Raw genomic sequence first — 15,068 nt, 5'->3', positions numbered from 1 at the left:
AGGATGGGGCCCGAGGATTACTTTTTGAAAGAATTCTTGGTACCTTTGAGCCTGGGTCTCCGACCATTTGATTCCTCTTACTTGGAGAGATTCGTTGGTTACCATCTGGGTCGCATGTCTATGGGCCTTCGACTGCCAGTTCAGGGAGAGCTTGGCTACAAGGGGAAGATGATCACTAGATTGTATATTCTCGATCTTAAAGGTGGAAATGCACTTAAGTAGATCCCTGGAGACCAACAGGTAATCGAGGACGCTGTTTGATTTGACGCTCAGGTGGGTAAAATCCCCAGGAATGTCAGGGAGACATGTGCCATTTAAGGGGACCAGATTTAAACGGATGGCCATTTGATAGAGGAGTACTCCAGCCTCATTTGCTCTGTGGTCTTTAGAAGTTCTCCTCATGATATGATCCAGATCATAATTATCAAGGTTTGGAGTAACCCACCATTTGGCTTTGGTCAGCGCGTCCCAGTTTGCTGCTGTACGGGCGTTAAAATCGCCACCTATTATGGCCGGGGTATTAGGAAACTTAACATAGCATGAGAGCAGATGCTCTTCTAGCGAGCCCCATTTAGAGCCAAGTTCGGGGGAAGAACCCCCAGGTGGTAAGTAGACATTTGTAACTAGAAGTGAGATCTTTTCCCCCACAATCAGCCCGGTAAGGGCGTAAGGAGGCAAGGCCTGTACTAGGGTAAGTTTAGAATGTAGGTTGAGGGAGATGCCTATTATTAGGCCCCCTTTAGGGCGGCCTCCTTTCAGGGAGGGGCAGGCAGGGAGTTCTAGAAGCTCAAAGCCATTTAGGACAATTTTCTCTACTTCCCACGATTCTTGAAACAAGATGATATGAAACTGGTTAATATACTCCAAGAATTCTGGATCAAGTTTTTTTCCTCTCCAGCCCGCAATGTTCCAGCTGAGGACTGATAGGGGGGAGTTCCTGTTGTGTCCAATTCGCTGTCATTTCAGGGAGAGATGTGTATCCTTAGGGGGCAGGGCAGACCCCGCAAAAAAGTCAGTTATTTTACTTTGCATGGCTGGCACCTGCTGAGGGTATCTAGTCTTGAAGTTGGTAGTGAGGTGTTCTAGCTCCTAATGAAACCCATTTAAACCCCCAAAATGCCAATGCCAAGCTACAAGTGGCATCTTCTGTCACATTCTGTCTGTCCATCAATAATGAACCAAGAAGTTTCACTGTGACTATCTCATTATTCTATAATAATTCTGATTTTCAAATGTCTTCTGCAAGAACCAGGTAATCTGACTTAGCAACTTTGCTATACCTGTAAGTGATTATCCTTCTAGTTTTGTTTGGGTAAACATAACTACATTCTTTGTGCATCTGCTAATATGGGCATTTTTTGGATTCCCTTAAGAAACGCAATTCTGGGTGTGCCCTCACCTCGCCCGCGACTGGTCTTTTGAAAAAGAAAGGATTTTCAGTGATATCCCACCTTGTCACTGTTGAAATCGCTCCAGTCTCACTACAAATGTGCAGATCTGAGATGGCACTATAATTAATACAGGTTCAAAATTACTGGACTAGTATTTTTATTGTGGTGGCATTTCAGATGGTGGTTTTCTAACAAGGATTACTTGACTGGAGGGGATGGAGGTCCTTTTAAAGGAGTTAAAACATCTTTTCCCAAGAGGGCTAACATTTGCACTAATAATTCCCTGCTCTCCCTGCACCTGACACTTGTCATCTCTTACACAGCAAAGAGCAGACTGCAAGGAAGCAGAGGCAAACATCACTCTCACTCTGCACTTGACAGATGGTATCCGCGAGGGAGAGCTTTGATAAATCATTCATTTCCATGATTACAATAGGGGCTAGAGTATGGATTATTTGATATTTTTAACATCTGTGGAGAAGGCAGCAAAACTTCACCCTTTTGTTTAAGGAGAAACACAGGCTTGCTAACCCCTATGCCCTCACACCACTTAATCACACACTAAGGAGATCTACCGAGAGCCATGCTACTAGTTGACTGCCACATCATAAAATCATTCTGTTCTCTTCCGAGGACTGGGAAACCAGGAATATGGCTGCTCAAGGGTTGTGTATTTTAAAAGCTATAAGTGTTAATGGGTTAATTCCATTAGTAGTGAGGAAAGAGCTAATTCCCTAGATGCACCTGGCTGAATCTGATGAGTTCCTTATCAGTGTTACTGGGCAGATTAGGTATGTAACCTCTGTATAAAAGAGCTCTGATTATGGTGTGGGTAGTGGGTGGTTACCAGGAAGGAGTGGACTGCCATGGAACAGTGGAGTTATTTGAACACTTTGAGAAGAGCTTATTTGAGAAGAAGACTTGGAGAATTGCCAGACTTCAGGACTCAAAAAACTTTACGCCAGTGGTTCTCAATTAGCTCAGTACTGCAATCTCCCCGTTTTTCAAAAGCCAAGCCACAGACCCCCTACTTTTGAAAATTATGGTATCTCTATGGTAGTTTTTGTTATGTGAGTGGTGCCACGGACCCCCAGGTGGGTTATGTGGACCCCATGGGCTCCTCTGGCCACCAGTTGGCAACCACTGCTCTAAGCTGTTGCAGGACTTTGTGCAAATTGACTAAGAAGTTGTGTGTGGATTTTGTTCAGCAAGGGCTCTGAAGTACAGAAACCCCTCTGGGACCAGAGGGAGAAAAGCCTTTGTGCAACCTATATAAAGTGTGTGTTTTGTGTATGCCAAGCAAAACAACTCCACTTAAAGCAACAGTTTCGTGTTGGCGAGCTTGACCACTTTACTGAAGCTTCCGTGGTGCACACACAGAGAGCAGTATTTATAGGTTGAAGATAAACACACACCCCCAACAATAAGATACATGGTTCCTGATGGAAGTGCTGAATGGGAAGGTGGAAAGCCACACAAGTCTGATCCAGAAGTTCAGTAATGATGGGTCACCATCCTGCAGCCATCCTGAAGTAGCTTGACTAGCCAGGAAAACTATTCAGCACAGCAATGCACAGCTTTTTATCTAACCCCAAAATGCAATAAAAGTATAAATTAATGATAAGATCCATATTTAAACAGAATCCACTTCTCAGCAGCAGAGATACCCACAGATCATGTAAGTGAGGAACTATAATACAACAATGTTCATAGATGTGCTTGGTGGAGTTTTTATATGTTAAGATGTTCTGTTTAGATGTACTACTGGCAATTCAACAAACATTTCCACAGCTTAAAATATCCAGGGCAAAACATGGCTTTTCTAAGGTGCACTATGTATCTAAATGAAAACATAACACCGAAGACTACAAATCCCGATATAAAAATTATTTCTTATGCATTCCAATAAAAGAGATGGTCAATGATTTGTAATCGGTAAGTAAAATAGTAAAAACCCAGGCAGAACATTTACCACCATTGAATCAATCAGCATATGCCATACTTAGATGAGAATTGTGGTCCAACAACATCTGGAAGCAACCACATAGGCTACCACTGATCTAAATCTAGAGGGCTCCATAGTATACCTTGGTAGAATTACATCAAAGAAAGCACCAAAAATGTCAGACTTTGAATGGCACTGCAACAGTTCTCATGAAGTGTGGAAAATGAATGTTTAATGCTTCTATTCCGAAGGTGAAATGTGTCAACACTGATTTTCTTCTGTGATGTGAAAAAGAAGCCATAGTTACTGGCATCTGCTTGTCAGTTTCTCTCAACTCGGTTACAACAGAACAATTTTCAACAATGAGTGAGTGACAAACCAAAAGGGAAGTTTGGCACTAAACTGGCTTGTTCCAACGACCTCCAAGCTCTAATAGGAGTCCCCACTCGCCACTGAGAAACAGCTGAGATTTGTCATAGGTAAGGCACAGGATCAGCAGCCTGGGTTGATTAAACTTGCGTAGAACTAACCCTTAGCTTTGAGATAACCCAGGCACACTTAGAAACAGCAGCAGTGTAAACAGGAACCACTGAATTCTCACTAACAGAAAGCTAAAATGAGCATACATGCTAAACTCAATACTAATGGCAGATACCTGCCCAGGACCGCCACTATATGGGCCTGTTTTGACTCTACTGTCATTATCACGAGAGACAACCCATTTCAGGTGTTCTTCAGCTTCTATAAATCTAGCTGCCAAACTGGAGATGAGAAACAGCCAAGGTTCTTTCCATTATCTGAAACTTATCTGTTCAAAAGCTCTGCCATCAGTCAGCATTTGTTTACTGTGTGGAGCACCTGATAAGAAACAGATCTGTGGGATTTGTACCTCCTCATACTTTTGAGCATCAATCAGACCTGAATTTCCACTTTGCAATGATTTGACAGAAACCTGAGTGCAACAGGTGCTTTGTGGTATCTGATTGCACATGTATTACTCTCTGTGTGGCCCAAAGTCTTTAACCCAATTCCATTATGGTACAAAACAGCCTTTAGAAAAGTACAGGATTCCTAAATATTTAATCCTGATAACAGGCTACAATTGACACCTGACAGAAAAGTATATATAGATGCAAGACAACTAGTGCTAGACCTTTTACACTTCTTGTCTACATGATTTAAACATCTATTTATTTAAAAAATTGATATCCTACATTTTGCACCTACCAAAGCAATTTACAATCAGATAATATAAACATATTAGAAACAACAAACCGTTTTTTTAAAGGTCTAAACCTTTAACAAAGATTCCTAACCCCAACCCTAAGGATTAATAATAATAATAATAATTAGTCCTCAGAGAAACATTGCATCTGCATTCATGCTAAGCATCAGAATGTGTTGTGTTTGAGGTTGGCAATATGATGACAGTGGTGGCAATATCACATAGGGAAGTGGAATGGCTCTAAAGTTTTTCCTTTCTCTAATCTTGTACAAAGTTCTGTGCTGTTTCTAAGCTCTTGAGAATTATTAGATTGGGTCCGTTATAATGTATTAAGTAGCATATTAGTGATAGCATATCATAAGCTGCCTTTGAAATTATGTGGACATGCCAAAGTAGCGTTGCTGCATCCACCTTAAATGAACCTAAATGAGTCTTTTATCTCCTAGTATTTGTATCCTCCTTCGGACGCACACGTATGCAATCACAATCTGTCAAGCAGACACTCTGTTAAGCCTGTGGTGAGGGTGACAGAAAACCAGCTGTGTTCACTGCTACTTTCCGCAGAGAGAATAATCACACAAATAGCAGAGGAGCAATAGGTGTACAACCCAGAAGATTTAAACTATGGCAAAATCTTTTTCAATTATGTTGTAACTAGACATTGATATTAAGCCATGACCTTGATTAAACAAAGTCAATTGAGTAATGTTACACGTATTTTCATGAGGAAGATATTTGTAAGTGTTCTAAGAGCCGACTCTTGTAGAATCCTACCCATAGGTTTAGGGGCGAAGAACACTGGGGTGGCTGGTAGTCATTTGCAGTAGGGACAACAGGAGCTACAACACTTTGGGTGCAGCAAATTATGACAGAAAGGGACCTCAGTTTTGTTATATTTTGATACTTGGTACACCGCAGTGAATTGGCATGTTAAAATAAGCATTCTCTAACTTGAATACAACCATCACTTATGGCTCAGCTCTTGCATCCCTGTTTGTCAGACTAGATAGGGCTTTGAGAAACAATGGAAGTGTTGCTTTGTCCAACACTAATTAGAGAAAATCTTGTTACAGATAGGTAGCCGTGTTGGTCTGCCATAGTCAAAACAAAAAAATTTCCTTCCAGTAGCACCTTAAAGACCAACTCATACCAAGAACTAACTTAGTTGGTCTTTAAGGTGCTACTGGAAGGAATTTTTTTTGTTTAGAGAAAATCTTCTGTGAGATAACAGTGCTTTCCTCTAATTTCCTTCAAGGGCTGATTGTGTAGGGGCTAAACTAGATGTACATTTAAATAAAAAGCAGACAGATATGTATATTGTTTTTTCCTTAGCTAACCACTTCGAAGGTTGTTTTTTTTTTAAAAAAAACAACAACCAATCAAGTGGTACATAAATTCTATGAAATAAATAAGTAAATAAATAAATTTGTTTATTTTCCTCCTTAGTCCTCATGGAGTCTAGTCAACATCTAATCAGGTAACATTCACAGATTTCTCCCCGTAACTGAAAGGGCTAGAAGCTAACACCGGAATCCTGGGAAGTTTAAACTATTTGCCCAACTCCACACACATCCAAGCCAGGAAGTAACAGAATGCTTATAGCACGCGTGGGAAAGCTTGGCTCGTGAGTAGGTGCAAAAGTCAAGCCAGTCACAAAGAACCTAGAAGATTATGTAGAATTGGCTGGTTATTTTTATCTTCTTTTCACCACTCCTTTAAAAACAGATGAATCAAGCAGAAATAACTTTCTTCAACATTTCCAAGTCACGTTTTTTCTCCATCATAATCGGTATTTGATCTGCACTGTGAAACTACCGTATTTTTCGCTCTATAGGACGCACTTTTCCCCCTCCAAAAATGAAGGGGAAATGTGTGTGCGTCCTATGGAGCGAATGCAGGCTCCCTGGCTTCAGCGATAGCAAGGCAAAGCCTCCGAAGCCTGCGCTAAAGAGGCTTCGCGTTGCTTCCGCTGAAGCCAGGAGAGTCTGCTCTTTGAGGCTGGCGGTGGGGAAAGCAGCGCTTCCCCCATCGCCAGCCCCAGAGGATGGGGGGCAGCAGGAAGGTGCGCGATGCCTTCCCGCTACTCTCCAACCCGGCTTTGAGGCTGGCGGGGGGAAAAGCAGCGCTTCCCCCATCGCCAGCCCCAGAGGATGGGGGGCAGCAGGAAGGCGCGCGACGCCTTCCCGCTACTCTCCAACCCGGCTTTGAGGCTGGCGGGGGGGAAAGCAGCGCTTCCCCCATCGCCAGCCCCAGAGGATGGGGGCAGCAGGAAGGCGCGCGACGCCTTCCCGCTACTCTCCAACCCTCCTGTGGGCTTTTGCGGGAGATGGGGGAATTCCCCCACCTCCCGCAAAAGCAGGCAAAAGCCGTGCGCTCTTTAAAGAGGCTCCGTGGCTTCTGCAGGCTTTTCTAGGAGGTGGGGGAATTCCCCCACCTCCTAGAAAAGCCCGCAGGAGCCGCGCACCCTTTAAAGAGCGCACGGCTCTTGGGGGCTTTTCCCCAAGGACGGAGAAGGGACTGACTGGCCGAGTCAGTCCCTTCTCCCTCCTGCGGGCTTTTGCGGGAGATGGGGGAATTCCCCCACCTCCCGCAAAAGCAGGCAAAAGCCGTGCGCTCTTTAAAGGGGCTGCACGGCTTTGCTGGCTTTTCCAGGAGGTGGGGGAATTCCCCCACCTCGCAGAAAAGCCTGCAAGAGCCGCGCAGCCTTTAAAGAGCGTGCGGCTCTTGGGGGCTTTTCCCCAAGGACGGAGAAGGGACTGACTGGCCGAGTCAGTCCCTTCTCCCTCCTGCGGGCTTTTGCGGGAGATGGGGGAATTCCCCCACCTCCCGCAAAAGCAGGCAAAAGCCGTGCGCTCTTTAAAGGGGCTGCACGGCTTTGCTGGCTTTTCCAGGAGGTGGGGGAATTCCCCCACCTCGCAGAAAAGCCTGCAAGAGCCGCGCAGCCTTTAAAGAGCGCGCAGCTCTTTGCGGCTTTTGCCCAAGGAGGGAGAAGGGACTGACTGGCCGTTTCAGTCCCTTCTCCCTCCTGGTCGAAAAGCCCGCAGGAGTCAAGCGGGGCTCCTGTGGGCTTTTGCGGGAGGTGGGGGAATTCCGCCACCTCCCGCAAAAGCAGGGAGAAGGTCTTGGAGTAGCGCACAGGCTGCGTGCAACCTGTCCACTGCTCCCAGAGCTGCGGGGGGGAATCATATTTTTTCCTTGATTTCCCCCCCTGAAAACTAGGTGCGTCCTATGGTCCGGTGCGTCCAATCGTGCGAAAAATACGGTACTTAATGCTCTTCATGAAGCCTTTTAACTTTAGACTTAAGCAGGAAGTCAAGCATGTTCTCTCTCTTCAAGGTGCACATTCCATTGTCTTCTGAAGTGGTATAAGAGTGCTGTCAATCACACTCAAGTAACATGTACTAGTGACAGTTTGTCTTAAATATCTTAGTAACGGACCAAACAGGTTCACAAAGACCACAAAACATCATTCTTAAAAAAAAAAAAAAATCAGAACTGAGGCATTCCAATCTATAGCCTTAGTTTAGCAAGCACACTTGTGACTGGAAACGGACAAGCTATGATCCTTTGTTCAGCGTGATGGTTGAACTAGGGATGGTGATCTTTTTTAACTCCAAGAAAACCACAATTAGTTTTGGTTTACTTATAGTCGTGTGTTTATGAGAAACGAACCACAACCCCTGGTTTGGACATAACACCAAGGAACAGATTATGGTTTGTTTCTCCTGTGTACTAGTGGGGGGAGGAGCTAAGTAGAGTTCTCCAGGGAAGGAGATTCACAACTGAGGGGCCACCACTGAAAATCCTTGCCCGTAATATTCACTAATAGGCTCATCCTTAGTGGTGGGACAAAAAAAAAGGGGCTTTCAAGGGACTGTAGGGTTTGGGCAAGTTCTAAGGTTGCAGGTGGTCCTTACATATTAGATACTACATACATAAATCAGGAAACCTGCCTCTTTGCAAGAGCCTGATTCAAAACGCAGTCATGCATACTTGGCATTTGATACAATACTGCTCTATTTATAAGCCCTCCCAATAGCTTGTTTGTATTATCCTAATCTGAGAAGCCACTGTGATCATTACTAATAAATCTCCGCTAAAACATTCTGCAAATCAATCGATCACTAACTGGACATCTTATATATTTTAAAATAATATCCACCATCTGCTAACTTCATTGACCCCGGCCAACCATAATTTAATTAGATTATAATGAATTATACATTTATTAATGTGGCCATAACCATCACCTTCTATAACATTTTCCTCCCTCCCACAAATGTAGGGCAACGTATATGGTGTGTACCCCCACCATCCTCACAACTCCTGTGAGACTAGGCTGAGAGACTGCCTTGCTCAAGGTCACTCAATGAGCCCAATGGCTGAGCAGCAATCTGAACCTTGCCCAACCTGGTCATAGTCCACACTGAAGCCACCACAACACACTGGCTCTCCGAAGAGCACAGAAGTCAGTTTCAAGATCTAGAAACGTTTCGGTGCGTGACAAATGCTTTCTCCAGCTTTCTAAGCAAACACTAGCACCAGAGCTGGCTTTAAAGTCAAAAAAGCCCTGCTGTATATTCAGTTTGGCAAACACACAGGAAGCACAACATACTGACTATGACCTGCAGGTCTTATGTTGCCTCCCAACTACAGTGGATAATGGCTCCCAAACAAAGATCTTGTTCAACACTCACTTGCAGCGTAATTTTATACATGTTAACTCAGAGACAAGTCAATGGTGCTCACTCACTAGCATGAGTGATTAGGATCACAGTCTGAATTTGTTTTCTTGGAAAAAGAGAAGTTATTTCAGCCAAGTTAGCATTAACTACAACATTGCAAAAAGGGTTGACCAGTTGTTAGGAAGTGAATAAGGCATTGCATTTCTATAGGTTTATTTCCAGGCATAGAACTGAAAGGGCATCATTAAAGCTCACTTACTTTAGAATAATAAATTTTATTTATACCCCGCCCTCCCCAGCCAAAGCTGGGCTCAGGGCGGCTAACAACAATCAAAATAATCCAACGTTCTAAAAACCTTTCATTATAAAAATTAATTAAAATCAAATTGATGGCAACCATTAAGCAAAATTCTGTGCAGATTGCCAGAGGAGGGGGTCAGGCTGCGCCCTGACCAAAGGCCTGGTGGAACAGCTCTGTCTTACAGGCCCTGCGGAAAGATGTCAAGTCCCGCAGGGCCCTAGTCTCTTGTGACAGAGCGTTCCACCAGATTGGAGCTGCGGCCGAGAAAGCCCTGGCTCTAGTTGAGGCCAGCCTAACCTCTCTGAGGCCTGGGATCTTCAGGATGTTTTTATTTGCAGACCGTAGGTTCTTCTGTGGGACATACCAGGAGAGGCGGTCCCGTAGGTACGAGGGTCCTAGGCCGTATAGGGCTTTAAAGGTTATAACCTTTAAAAAATAATCCCCATTGAAGCAACTAAGAAATATTTTTGAGTGGACCAGGACTGTCTACTGTACAGGGCTGCATAGCAAATAGTTACTGAATCAACCAACCACTTATAAGCAAGAGACAGCAATATGGACAAGCTTGAAAGTGCCTCCTGATACCAGTTTAAAACAGCAATAGAAAAGCAGCTTGAAGGATTTTTGAACAAGGAAGCAGCAGGGCAGAGATGTGGTGGGTGTTTTGATTCTTATACTGTTACAGCTTCTCCTCTCTGACCCCCCCCCCAGCTTAAAAATGTGCATTTTGATCCTGTGGTGCGTGTGTTTGGAAGGGAGGGTATCATCTGGACTCTCACTGGGATGCGTGTGCAATGTGCAGCCAATAAACCACAGATAAGGAATGGGTTTAACACCTCTCTAACACTCACAATAAGCTGTTTGCTTATCTTGTTAAAGTCAGGGCTCCATTGAAAGAAGTGTAGTTATTCACGCTGCAAGCCAATTAAACGCACATTAAAATTGAGTATTTCATAGGCCTGCAACCCAATTAAACGAACTTTAAAACTGATTATTTACCAGATTTTAGCTGGTTAATTTACTGATTATATAATATTTTCTTATTACATCTGTCTCTTTACTGGGGTTCCTCTTAATATTTAGCAAGACAAATGTTTGCTGCATATATTTCTGCTAGATAGATAGATAGTGATTTTTAACAAGTTTCGCACCTACCCACCTCCAAACCCTAGGTGGACAGTGGAACTCAATATATGATCTTTCACGCGTAATTGCAGGCATACATTCAGCTCTTCCCAAAGACCATCTTGGAATAAATTTTCCTTTTTTATGCCCATCCAGGCAACAAAGGAGGAACCAATTAAAAAAACACAAAAAGGTTGTGCCAGCAGCAGTGAAGTGTGCCTTCTTGGCTGGGTTCCCTCTCCCACCAGAAATAGGGATATTAGCACAAGGCCCCAGCATCATTGCAGAGGGCTCTGGGTAATCCATTTCCCAATGGGAAAGGTGCCCAACAGCACCTTTTATCCTCATTTTATAAAACAGCACCAGGGAGGAGAAAAATGAGCGTAGCAAAGTCATGCTGTGCCGCTTCCTCCAATAATGCCCCCTACTAAGAAATGGGAGGAACTCTCAGAGGAGAATTCAGAGCACGATTCTCAAGTGTCTATGGAAGCGTGAAAAAGACCTTCCATTTTCTGGAGAACAAGGGACATGCAAAGGAAAGAAGAGTCACAAGGGTTTAAAATGAAAGATTGGGTGATATTGGGGCAATGCCCAATTAAACAGATCCAAAATTTTAACGAAGCAACGTCATTTAATCAATTAAGGTTGAAGCCCTAGTAGGTGACCCCTAGATCCCCAAAGAGAACTGAGGATGAGGCTGGCTTGGGGTTCCTGAGTCCATACATGGTCTATTGCTGTTTTCGCTAGAAGGAAAAAGGTTGATTGGTTCCCAATGTACAATCTATTGTTTAAATGTGGTATATAATTACAGCTCAAGATGAAAAAGTTCAACACAGAACAATTAAATTGTTTCTCAAGCTAGAAAAGGTTTCCTCCACCTTAATCTATATAAAAGCAAAACCAAGGCAAGTTCATTCTGACTGAATGGCTCCCTTTCCCCAAGTTCCCATATTTTAACAATTTCAAGTAACCATCCAAGGAGTCTGGCAACTGCTAGAGATTTTTAATAGCCCCGCTCCAAGCAAATCCAGAAACCTTATGCCCACACAAAGACTGCTGTTGAGGTCCCTTGAGCAAGCAGAAGCCCATGTAATAGAGTTTGCTGGGTGGCCCATACACTCTGTCTTCCAGGACTAGGTCTTTTCAGATCAATAGATATTAGTGAAAGTTGCTTACCTGCAAATGCTGTTCAATAGCACATCTCGCACACAGTAGCTTTGGGTGTAAGAAACAAGTTGGTGGTGCTTGTTGGTATTGTCTGATGGAGATCTTGCATAGGAAAGACATGCAGGCCAGTGCAGCCACTACAAAGGTACCAGACTGGAGGTCTTAAGAATGCCTTCTTCTAATCCGTTAGTATTGGGAAACCTAAGTGTCCAAGAACAAGAGGAGACTGTGGTTATTCATCCCTGTTATTCTATGACATATCATTTCAAAACACAGCTTTGAGCTGAAAGCATGCTGTAACCTGATAAGACTTCAGAGGGGCATAGCATACGCTTCACTTTCTCAAAGAGATTGCATGTAATGGAACCAATTGCGATGCCTCATCCACTAGGAATTACTCCTGTCTAAAGCAGCCATTTCGCAGGGCCCCCTAATGTGATGGGCACTAATTTGGACTATTTCAAAGACATAAGAATCAAGATGTAATACATCTATAATTAGTTAGAAATAATTAATAACAGAGGTAAAGGTAAAGGTACCCCTGACTGTAAGGTCCAGTTGCAGACGACTCTGGGGTTGCAGCGCACATCTCACTCTATAGGCTGAGGGAGCCGGAGTTTGTCCGCAGACAGCTTCCAGGTCATGTGGCCAGCATGACTAATAAAACCAGAGCAGCACACGGAAATGCCATTTACCTTCCCACCGGAGCGGTACCTATTTATCTACATGCTTTCGACGTGCTTTCGAACTGCTAGGTTGGCAGGAGCAGGGACCGGCCAATGGAAGCTCACCCCGTCACAGGGATTCGAACTGCCGACCTTCCGATCGGCAAGCCCTAGGCTCTGTGGTTTAGACCACAGCGCTGCCCGCATCCCTAATAATAGAGGTAAGATACAACTAAAAATACAACTCTTGGGTATAATCTGCTAATAACTACAGTGGTGCCTCACAAGACGAAATTAATTCATTCTGCGAGTTTCTTCGTCTTGCGATTTTTTTCGTCTTGCGAAGCGCGGATTCCCTGGGTATTAATGGCTTTAAGAACAAGGAAACAAACTCACAAGACGTTTTCGTCTTGCGAAGCAAGCCCATAGGGAAAATCGTCTTGCGAAGCAACTCAAAAAACGAAAAACCCTTTCGTCTTGCGCGTTTTTCGTCTTACGAGGCATTCGTCTTGCGAGGTACCACTGTATTGCTTTGGCATTTTTGAAGAATGAAGCTCAGGAATTGTATATGCCTTCATTCTGTATCTGAAATTCGTTAAAATTTATGCAATAGAATACAGAACAGACACAAAATCACAATGTGGCCATCTAACAGTACAATTTTAGGTGACAACATGCTCAAGGCCTAGGGGAGTGTCACAGTTCCTTACATTCCACAGCACAAGAATAGCACATTCAAAAAACCAAATATTTTCCCTCCCATTCCCTTTTACTGTCTATCTCATTGTTAATGTTTAATTTTCCTCTTTCTATCCTGTTGTATTTCTGTATGTGAAAACCTTCAGAAAAGTTTACAAATAAACTTGCATCTCAAGTTAACCCTTGGCAGGGCTACACTGAAGTAAGAGGTTGAAATTACTCTGCATGAAATATTACTTCCAACAGTTCAACATCTCTGAACCGGTTACTAAACCTCTTTTTAAAGTTAATGTCCAAACCAGAACAAAACTGGAGAGTTAAAAAAAATGCTGATGAATCAGAAGTGAACCCAAATTTTAAATGGTTCAATTCCCTGGAGAAAATGTGGAGATGTATGTATGGTCCGAAATCCTTCCATTTCCTCTATTACATCATAAATATTTAAATGGTATAGGAAAAAGAATCAACAGAACTTTAGCAGCCAGCTAGGTTGTCCTCTGCCTTCTGAAATATTGCACTGCTGTTGAGTAAATAAGGCTACACAATAGAGTGCCTTAAGTGGTTCCATTAATATGATAAATTGAAAATGGCTCCCCAATAAAACAATCAAAATCTTCTTGCTGCATTCCCATTCCTAAACTACATTTTTATTTATCTACCCCATTTTTACCCTGCCTCTCTACCTTAACACTGTTGAAGGCAGATTAAAATTTACTACCCCCCCCTCAAAAAAATAAACCACAGTAACTGACGCACAGTAGAGCAAAGCAATATAACTACAAGTCTAACAGAAGGGCAAATAGAAACTCGCCTAAACGAAGAGGTCTTTACTTGATAGTAAAGTGCAATAGTAAGAGAAAAAGCAAAATGAATCTTTCATGATGGGGAGATCCATAATCCATAGAGATGTCCCCCCCCCACCTCCATTTAACTCTACTTCAGCTACTCAAGGGACATAGGGAGGCTTGTCAAACTGACTGTAAGGAATAGGCAGAATTATAACTGGAACAAACTGCCCTTAAATTATCTTGCCCCTAAACTGCTTAAGACTTTAAAAGGTAATAATGAACATCTTAAATTGCAACCAGAAATGAGCAAAGCTGAGCAAGACGCATTCTGCTGTGCCCCACAGAGTTCCACCTTGCACCCCAAGCTATTTTTCAGAAGCTGCTGGGAGAGGTCATCAGGAGTTTTTGAGTGCGGTGGCACCAATATTATCTAATCTAATCTAATCTAATCTATCTATCATCTTCTTCAGGTAGGTAGCTGTGTTGGTCTGACACAGTCGAAATAAATTTAAAAAAATAAATAAATTAAAATTATAAGCCTTCGTGTGCATGCACACTTCTTCAGATGCTGAAGAAGTGTGCATGCACACGAAGGCTTGTACCCAGAACAAACTTAGCTGGTCTCTCAGATGCTACCGGGATTATTTTTTTAAAATCTAATCAAATCTATCTATTGTTTACTAGAAAAAAGGAGCTTCTAAGTGGTTTACAATTATAAAACCAACTAAAAGGTATATAGCAATACAGGCGGCAACTATTTTGTGCTCGTCCAGTTGATGTGCAACTGCTGACCCATGTGTTGTTTTTGGGGGGTGGGGGCAGAATGCATTGATGTGTGAAATGACCTGGAACACGCCCCCCCCCCCGCACAAACAAGAACCTGCCTGCACACAATTAAAATATACAATAAAACAGCTCCATCAAAACGCTGAAATTAAAATGCAACAATTAAAATCTACAATAAGCACATCCATTAAACCAGCATAACAATTAGAATAGGTAAAACACCAATTGAAACTGGAGGATTAAGTCAGGAGATCAGGGAAATGTTTGTCTAAACACATATGTCTTCAAGAG

The 15,068-nt window shown here is 43.0% G+C and overlaps 1 protein-coding gene across 1 annotated transcript in view; it reads right to left on the bottom strand.

Annotated features, from left to right (window-relative positions):
- NDST2 (N-deacetylase and N-sulfotransferase 2) overlaps window positions 1-15,068 on the bottom strand; it is an 89,939-nt gene that overhangs the window by 57,266 nt on the left and 17,605 nt on the right. Inside the window, 1 exon segment of the mRNA XM_081913563.1 lies at window positions 11,849-12,040. The gene's annotated coding sequence lies outside the window, so the exon portion shown is untranslated.

The sequence above is a fragment of the Podarcis melisellensis genome (genome assembly GCF_964234715.1).
Source record: "Podarcis melisellensis genome assembly, chromosome: 5".
NCBI classification, from domain to species: domain Eukaryota; kingdom Metazoa; phylum Chordata; class Lepidosauria; order Squamata; family Lacertidae; genus Podarcis; species Podarcis melisellensis.
The sequence above is the reverse complement of the archived record's forward strand: the minus strand, read 5'-3'. Positions and strand labels throughout refer to the sequence as shown.